This window comes from Orycteropus afer, unplaced genomic scaffold (genome assembly GCF_000298275.1).
Source record: "Orycteropus afer afer isolate SDZICR_OR568_19922 unplaced genomic scaffold, OryAfe1.0 scaffold00101, whole genome shotgun sequence".
Taxonomy (NCBI): Eukaryota; Metazoa; Chordata; class Mammalia; order Tubulidentata; family Orycteropodidae; genus Orycteropus; species Orycteropus afer.
In genome coordinates, this window is record NW_006921688.1 from 100,777 (window position 1) to 110,888 (window position 10,112).

Consider the following 10,112-nt stretch of genomic DNA (forward strand, 5'->3'; position numbering starts at 1 on the left):
TCTTTTTTCTGATTGATCCCTTTCCAAAGAAGTATTCAGGTATTTTTCTTCAATCTCCTTAATTCTGTTTTCCATTGATTTGATTCTACTCCTTTTGCCCTTTTGATATGTTATCTATTTCTGAGAATTTAGTATTAATCTTCTGGATTTCTACCTGCAGATTTTGTGTCATTTCTAATTTTCATTCATTTTGTCATTTGTTCTTGTATTTTCTTCCAGAATTGTTGTAGGGTTTTGTCTGTGTTTTCCTTAATTTTGTCAGTTTTTTCCTTGATATATCTCTCAGTCCTTTGAAGGTACCTAAATATAATTCTTTTGAATTCCTTATCAGGGATTTCTAATACTACTTCTTCCTCAAGGATGTGTTCTGGGTCTGTATCTTGCTTTCTTGTTTCTACCACTTTATCTTGCTTCTTTGTATGGGCAGTGATGGTCTGTTGTCTTTGAGACATTGTGAAATTGTTGTATTTAGATCTCTGCTGTTTGTGAAGAGCAGTTAAGTGTGAGTCAGGCTCTTCTTGGTGATCATTTATTTTTGGCCAGTTGGTGGACAAGGAAGTGGTGGCTCTCACTCAGTAAGTTGAGCTGCAGGAGGTGTGGGTGTGGTTGCATCATATGGGCACAGCTGCTGTCTCCTACTTCGTTAGACAAAAACAAAGATCAAAAAACCATCAAAAAAGTAAAAGCAAGCAGACAAAAAACACACTATACAAATACACTAGAACAATCACCAAAAAAAAAAAAAAGAAGAAGAAGAAAAGAAAGAAAAACAAGAATAACAATTAAAAAAATAATAATAAACCCCACAATATCTGGGGAGGGGGCAATAAGAGAAAAAAGGTAAAATAGGAGAATAATGAGGGAAAAATTAGAAAACTTCATAAAGAAAAACAAGGAATGAAGTTAACCATGAGAAAGAAAAAAAAAGGGGGGGGGGGAACCAGGAACAGGGAAGAGTGGAAAAGCTGTAAATTAGAACCTTTCTAAGTCATTCACATCTGGAATATCCTTGTGGTTCCTGGCAAGGGGAACTTATTCTTAGGCACCTGGAATCTGAGAGAAGGCTGTCACTTTAAATATCCAAAATGGAAATTTTATTCAGAAGTAAAATTTTTTACTGGGAAGAGAGGTGAGGAGATGGGTAAAGTTGGGGATGACAATTGGTTAGTGAAATCAAATGCACACAAAATGTTGAATGTAAAACAAACTCTGCTCTGTAAACTTGCACCTAAAGCACAATTGAAAAAAAAAATGGTTGAACTGCTTGTAAACATTCAAAATGGCTGCACCGTCCAGCGAGGCAAAAGTCCACAGCTCAAACTCTCTCCCTCTTCGTGTGTCTCCTTTTATTCACCAGCCACCAGTGCAGTCCTCCATGCAGCTCTTGGCTAGCAGGGCTAATTTTTAAGTTAATTCTTAGGTCCTAACACCACTTGGCAATATCCAAGCTGTGCCGTCAGGATTGCTGACAAACTGCAGCTCCATGTCTCCTTTTTTGGTGTTTTCATGCAGATTCTTCTACTATTTGGAGTTTAGTCCACTTCTGTATCCTTTCTTTCAAAGCTCAGGACTCCAGGATTATTTTCTGTATCTGTTCTTTGGTTCACATTTTCTTAGTTGAAGAGGGTCTGTGTAGTTTGTATGCCTATTCTGCTATCTTACCGGAACTCCAAATCAAACTTTTTAAGACATAAGAAAAACAACAACAATAAAAAACAAAACAAGCATTTATTAACTCATTTACTTCTAACATTATATGGCAGTCCAAAGTGGATCTTAACCAATTGAAAGGTCCAGAGTTTTCAGTTAGAAACAATCTTGGGCGTCTCTGTTTACCCGTCTCTTCCAGCATAACCTTATTGAGTGACATAGTTGTGTATGCTTGTCCCCACTGCTACATTATGACATTGGAGGGCTTTGAGCTATGTCTCACTCTTCTGTGTATTCTAGTAAAGCCTCACTCAGTCTCTTTGTAAAATATATAACACACACACACACTAAACACTGAATACTTTTAACTGAATTGAAAAACATTTTAAAGATTTTTTTGTCTTTGATCCATTGCGTGGCACCAAGTGGACATTCAAGGATTTTTAATGAATGAACACTTGGCTGACTAAGTGAATGAATAATTCTTTTAACTGAATGTGCTTTCCAAAGAACCTACTTTATTTAGCAAACTCTAAAGAATTAAAGTTATTAAGACTTGCAAAGAGCAGCCAAACTACAAATAAGTGAGTAAGTGTTAGCCTTAAATAATAAAAACCAAAACAACCATATTCACTGCTGTCAAGTTGTTTTCTGACTCATAGTGACCCCTTCTTGGGTTTCTGAGGCATTATTTCTATGGAAATAGATACCCAGTATTCCTTCTGAAGAGTGGCTGGTGAGTTTGAACCTTCAGCCTTCTGGTTAGCAGTCAAATACCTTAGGACCTGAATAACATCCTCCCCAAATTCATTTCATCTGAAATCTCAGAATATGCCCTCATTTCGTAAATGTTTTGTGCAAATGTAATTAATTAAGATGACATCATGTTGGATTTGGGTGGGCCCTGATCTAAAAAACAGTGTCCTTATAAGAAGCAAAAACAAAGACACAGAGACTCAGAGGCCAGGGGACACAGAGATACACACAGAAGGAAGGTGGTCATGTGAAAACTGAGGAAGAAATTGGAGGTATGCTGCCAATGCCAAGGAACTCCAAGGATTCCTGGCTCCACCCAAACCTAGGAAGATCCTCTCCTAGAGCCTTCAGAGAGAGCATGGCCCTGCCGACACCTTGATTTCAGACTTCCAGCCTGTGTAACTGTGAAAGAATAACTTTATTGTTTTAGGCCACCCAGTGTGTGATATGGAAGCCCTGGGAAATTGATATACTTCATTACTTCTAATATTTTCTAGGAGTTTGGTTCTTACATCCCAGCTATTCAGGGCTGATAACTTTTACATAAGGACTTTTCAGACCTTCAGAGTTTGTCCATGAATGCTCTGTAGCTGGCAGTGCCACAGTGTTCCAAATCCTTGTATTTATTCAGAAGGAACTTCTGCAAAAGATGAACGTACCAGAAAGCATTTTGCATATGCTGGGTATTTGAGCATACAACCAGCAGGACTAGGATTATATCTGGACTTTTATTAAAGTATTTTGCTAAAGGAAAAGATGCTTAAAACACTGTCTTGGTTTCCTAGGGCTACAAGAATGAAATACCATAAAGCGAGTGGCTTTAAAGAACAGACATTTATTTCCTCTTAGTTCTAGAGTCTGGAAGTCCAAATTCAGAGTTTGGGCCGTCATTCCTGCTGAGGGCTTTGAGGAGAACTTCCATAACTCTCTCCTGGCTGCTGGTGTGACCGACAATCATTGGTGTTCCCTTGCTTCTTACTGATGCATGTGCCTCCATCCTCAAGCGGTGCCTTACTCCTCTGTGTGACTCTGTGACCACGTCTATTCTCTCCTTTTATAAGACACCACTCAGAAAGGATTAGGATCAGGACCCACACTACTCTGGTATGAAATAACTAATAATATTCCCAAAGACTTCCTTTCAAAGAAAGAGTTCATTTCCCCAAAAAACATCACATTCACATGTACAGGAGTTAGGATGCCAACATATCTTTTGGGGGGACACAATTTAATCCACTACAAATATCATTTATTTTTTGCATAGCAAGTAACATACCTGAGTTTAATCAAGCCTCTAGCTAGTTTTCAGGAATTATGGAGGACAGTGTGAGAAATTAAGTACAACCTTGGAAAAGCAAAATGACGAATCCAAACTGTGAGACATTCTGTAGGAAACTGACTTAATTTTTTCAACAAGTTTATAACATGGAATATAAAGCAGGTAGAGGATATTGCTCTGGATTAAATGTTTAAATGAGAATGTCTTAATGTCACTTAAATCATTGCAATTGAATGAAATGTATAAATCTATCCAAACCACCCCCCCACAGTTTAGATACTTGAAAAAATTTGAAAATGTGCTGGATATTGCATCATAGCAAACATTATTACTAACTGTGTTAGAGGTGATAATGGCATTGTGGTTATGGAAGTAAATATCCATATGTTTTTAGAGATGTACACTGAAGCACTTACAGATGAAATAAAACATTTACGACATATCTTAAAGTGTTCTGGAAAAAATAGAAAATAGAAAGCAAGTATAGAAAAATGTGACCCCTGTTGAATCTAGCTGCTGTGTGAATGGAGGGTAGTTATTCTATTCTCTCTACCTTTATGCATATTTGATATGTTTCATAATAATTGAAATGGATGTGTATTAGTGTGTATGTATACATATAAAAAGCAAAACTAAACCCACTGCCATCATCAAGTCAATTCCAACTCATAGTGAACCTATAGGGCAGAGTAGAATTGCCCCATAGGGTTTTCAAGGCTGTAAATCTTCACAGAAGCAGACTGCCTCATCTTTCTCCCATGGAGTGGCTGGTGGGTTCACACCACCAACTTTTAGGTTAGCAACTGAATGCTTTTAACAGCACTACCAGAGCTCCTTTGTATATACATAGATACACATATGTATGTATATCTGTATGTGTACATACAAAATACCCACATGTGTGTGTGTGTGTTTATAGAGCCCTGGTGGCACAATAGTTACTCAGGGTATAGGTACTCAGCTGCTCACTGAAGGTTGGTGGTTCAAAACCAACCAGCAGTTCCATGGGAGAAATACCTGGTAATCTGCTTTCTTAAAGGCAAGCAGTCATACTGTGTTGCATGGGTTTTGCTATGGGTCGGAACTGACAGCACCCAGCAACACCAAATTTACACACACACACACACACACACACACATGTATGCTTTCCTATTGTATCCTCCTGGTCTTTTCTTACCTAGAATATTGAATTCCATGAATACATGCATGTACTCAAGTATCAGATAAAATATTTTTTCTTTTCAAAATGAATGCAATGATATTGTCCAGGGCCCAGAAAGGAAAATATTCTCAGAGGAGTGAAAATATTATCTTTCTCAAGTTAAAAGGACACAACCTTAAATTAAAGATCAATTTTTAAAAAGGATTTGTTTTATCTGAAATATTGTAGACACAAAATGAGTTTCAGAATGAAATACAGATTTGCGGAGATTAGAAGCCAGACTAATACAGATAGTGCTGTTGTGCTAGCTTAACTTTCTCTTTGCTTCTGTGCACTTCTAAGTCAGTAAGAATCACTGAACATTAATAATTCTAGTGCTTAATGTTATTTTAAAGGAAGAAGCCAAAAATCTAACTTTAGAGGCAATTAGGACCTTATACTTTGAGTATGTTTGCATTCAATCAGAAGAGTGATAAAATCCTTCTGGTTAGCAGTCAAATGCCTTAGGCACTATGCCACCAGATTTCCCTAATTCTTTTTTTTTTTTTTTTAAATAATAAATTATGGAAATGTTGTTTTATATTTTTTAGCATACTGCTATTTGGAATTATGAAACAACCCCTTACTATCCTCAATGTAAAGCAAACTTTTTTTTTCCGCTTTTTTTTCTATTAAGGTCTACAATGTTTCTTATTCCCCCTACCTATCTACATAAAAATCAGAAAATAATCTTTACACATCTTTTGGTTTTCTACTATTTACATGGCAATTGTGGTGGTTAAAGTTGTGTGTCAACTTGGCTAGGCCTGGTTGAGTGTCTGGGCAGCTGGTGGTAATGAGGAGACTGGCAATCAACTCCATGGTTGGATCTACCACAAGCAGCTGGGGTTTGCTATGAGAATATGGTCTGCTTCCTGTATATAAGCAGTAGCTGTGGGACTGACAGCTTATATATGTGGGACTGTGGTCTCTAGCTTATGGCATGCTTGGACCCTGTATGTAGCCGTGTCATTGTTCAGCAGCCTACTATGCTCTGCTGACCTTGGGACTTATAATAGACTTGAATTAATGGCCTGCCATGTGGTTCGTAAGATTAGGATTGTGCTATTTTATTTGTTGACCTTGGGCTTGTTAGCTTCAACAAACAGTAGCTGTTTGAGTGAAGAGATGCCTCTAGCTTCAGTGGGCTGGGAGCAGGAGGCAGAGCTAAAGCCCAAGGTTGAGGGGCTTTCACACAGCCCCTAGAGCCTGACATTTTGATCTTGGACTTAAAGCCTCCAAACTGTGAGAGAATAAACTCCTGTTGGTTCAAGCATCCCATTTGTGGTATATTCTTGTCAGAGTGGCACTAGGTAACCAGAACAGCAATTTATAGGCATTGTGAAAGGAAATAAATATATATGTAAATTTAATTCTTGTGCTCGCTTCAGCATCACATATACTAAAATTGGAAAGATACTGAGAAGATGAGCATGGTCCCTTTGCAACGATGACATGTAAATTCATGAAGTGTTCCATATTTTCAATTTTTTAAAAAAAGCAAAACAGAAAATAACAAATGTTGGTGAAGTTTATGGGGAGTTGGAACTCTTATACACTGCTAGTGGGAATGTAAAATAGTACAACCACTATTGAAAATGGTGCAGTACTTCCTTAAAAAGCTAGGAATATATATACTATCAGTTTGTCATATCACTTTGGTAGCTAGCATGTTGCTGTTAGGCTGGAGGCTATGCCACTGATATTTCAAATATGAGCAGGGTCATCCATATTGGACAGGTTTCAGCAGAGCTTCCAGACTAAGACAGACTCAGAAGAATGAAGAGGTCATCTGCTTCTCAAAGATTTGGCCAGTGAAAACTTATGTATAGCAGTGAAACACTGTCTGATATAGTACTGGAAAACTTTATGAATAGCCCTGAAACATTGTACATAGTGGCTACAACAATGGGGATGAGGTATGGCAAGGATTGTGAGAATGATTCATGACCAGACAGCATTTCATTCTGTTGAACATAGGGTTCTATGAGTTGGAGCCAACTCAACAACATGCAACAACATACGATCCAGCAATCCCACTCCTAGTATATACCGTAAAGAAATAAGAGCTGTGACACAAATAGACATATGCACACCCATGTTCATTGCAGCACTATTCACAATAGTAAAAAGATGAAAACAACCTAAGTGTCCATCAATGGATGAATGAATAAACAAATTGTGGTACATATACACAATAGAATAATATGCAATCATAAAGAATAATGACAAATCCATGAAACATTTCATAACATGGATGATCTGAGGACTTTATGCTGAGGGAAATAAGTCAATCACAAAAGTACAAATATTGCATAAGACCAGTATTAGATCTAACAAACAAACAAACAAATGTTTTCACATAGAAGAAACAAACAACAAACACAATATTCCTTGATGGTTATGAGGGATGGGTGAAAGAGGGAGGGAGAATTATTAACTCAATAGAAGACACATGTTAATAACAGTGAAAAAAAAAGGCAATACACAATATGGGGGCAGTCAGCATGACATGGCCAAAACAAAGTAAGATACTGAGAGGAACACAAGAATAAAGGGTGTGGTACAGTAAATTACTTAACACAACTCTTCTAATCATAATCTTTGCAACTCCCAGCAAATGACTGAGTGAGACTATGCAAATGAGCTACTTGTGACCCACCAATGGGATTGGATAGTTTTTTAATAATGTAAATAAGATACATGGCACCATTGTGGGGCTGGGACCATGCAAATAATGTGTATGGAGCTCTATCAAGAAGATTGGTCAGTTTTGATATCCCACTAGGCTTAAAAGAGAGCCATTCCCAAAGGACAGGGGGGGACCTCACTACCACAAAGAAGGAAAGATGAGAGCAGAGGGCATCCTTGGAACCCAAGGAGTCACTGCACTGGGAACCTCCTGGACCCAGGAGACAGAGAGACAGAGAAAGAGAGAGAGAGGTATAACACTGGAGACCATGCAAGATAGCAAGAAGTGATGGCAGAGAACCAGCGGCTGCAGAGGCAGCCAAATCAAGAGGCCAGCAAGAGATGGGGTGGTGGGTGTACTGACCATGGAGTGAGAGAGCTGAGCGTCTTTGGGCAGGAGGTGGTTGGTAGGATGGAGTGTCTTTGGGCTTTGGCAGCAGAGCTAGTCTCACTGATCTATGGAAGGAGACAGCTGAATACCTTCTGGCCGAGGCTTACTGCTGGAGTGAGATGCCCTTGGGAACTTATTAGCAGAGCTAAAAGAGCTTTGTAATATTTGCCTGAGCAGGACAGAGGCCGGGCTGAGGGGCCATGGGCCAGAGAGAGGACTGTCCATGAGTATGGTTGAAAAGAGGCTATCCTGATTAAAGAACTGTATGAGCGTTCCAGAACTTGAATTGTAACCTGTTACTTCCCTAATAAATCCCATGAGTATGGTCTGTAAGTTCTGTGTAGCCATTACAACAAACTATCAAATGCAGCTGACAAGTAGAGTGCCAAGGGAAGGATTGCTGGAGTCAGAATTAGTAAAAGGGTTGGAGAGACAGTTGTGTCTGTCCTCCACCCTATAGGAATTAGCCTTGGGCTGCTGATGCTGATAATGATTCTCCCTCCATTGGTGGTTAGAGGAGGTCAGGTGACACTGCTGTCAGGCCATTTGTATAAGGAGCAACTGCAGTAATTACTATAACATAGACAATGCTACAACAATAGTATTAACAAGCAATAATTTATGAATAGATACTACTCACTGCTGTTGAGTTGAAACCAACTCACAGCGACCCCTCCTTGGGTTTCCGAGGCAGTATCACTACAGAAGTAGATAGCCCAACCTTCCTTCTGAGGAGTGGCTGGTGGGTTTGAACCTTCAGCCTTCTGATTAGCAATCACATGCCTTAGGCACTACACCACCAGAACTACATATGCTAAAAAGGTGTGGGAAGGTGTAAGGGAGAACACACCCACGTGCAAATACAGGTTTGGTTGTGGCTATTTCTAAATATAGTTGTAGATGCTGCATGTATATTAATATAGACAACAGAGCACACAAGGGGCACAGTCATGGAAACTTATTCAACCCAAACACCTCATGGGCTTGAAAGCAAAGGATAGGTTCATGGCCCATCTATGCCACTTGGCACAACGTAGTTCATAAAGATAATGTTCTACATCCTACTTTAGTGAGTAGTGTCTGGGGTCTTAAAAATTTGTGAGTGGTCATCCGAGATCCAACTCTTTGTCACTTAACTTTAGAGACAGCCACTCCCCTTAGTACCCTCATGGCAACCTCAGGTACAACAGAAAGAAGCCCTGCCAGGTCTGCATCACCCTGTCTTCTAGATCTATTGTATTCTTTCTCCCAAATAGAATGCCATAGAGCACTGTGAGTACTCAGGTGACTCCCGTGATGATATCTTTATATGTTAATGTCTTGGCTCCTGAACGAACTTAACCTGAGAAAAAGGTTTATTTGTGGGTTTTGGGATATCTTTGAACCCCATAAAATACCTTATGAATATATGGGTATCCTCCTGGAGAGAAAGTTCACAGATTCTTGGAGGTGCTGGTAAGAAAACGAAACAAAAAAAGTGGCAGTGATAAGAACACAGTAATACAGAAAGGCCACTAATAAGATAGTATTCCCCAGATGGCATGAACAGTTAAGCATTCAACTACTAGCCAGAAATTGGTGGTTTGAACTGGATATGTGAACCTTAAAACTTGGGTACTGGCATAGCTGACATGAGGTGACCCCAAGTCTAAATTAAAACTCCTTTCTAAATTAAACTGAAAATTTAATTTCTACTGTTCTAAAGAGTCAATTCAGCCTCTGCAAAAGTTTAACTACTTGTAACACAAAGACAGCAAGAGCAAGGATTTCTAGCTAGGATGAGACATTGTTTGTTGAAGGTGTCTGGAAATCATGTTTAATTAGCTTAGGTTGAAAAGAATGTCGCCTTAAACTATTCCCTGGAGCCTAGGAAATAGGATTAGAATTGACAAGGTTAAGATGGAGCCTGCAGCTAGGTCATAACTCTATAACCGAGGTGAAGAAAACACCAGTTAATCAAGTCTCAGTTATGATTTCCTGACTCCCACAAATTAAACACCATTCACTGAAATTTTCACTTTATTCCTGTTAACTCTTTGTAAATTCTAAAAGTGTAAAACTTGTTACCTTGAGATAAGGGTAAAGGCAGGCCGCAGCTGAGACAGAACATTGACTTAACCATCAATTAGAATGTTTTATTAAAC

General features: G+C 38.9%; 1 non-coding gene and 1 pseudogene across 1 annotated transcript; both read left to right on the forward strand.

Moving 5' to 3' along the window:
• Nucleotides 1-10,112, forward strand: part of LOC103199007 — a 95,412-nt pseudogene that overhangs the window by 38,728 nt on the left and 46,572 nt on the right.
• Nucleotides 6,265-6,371, forward strand: LOC122150186. The gene has a single exon (XR_006163529.1). It is a non-coding gene; the product is annotated as a U6 spliceosomal RNA (small nuclear RNA).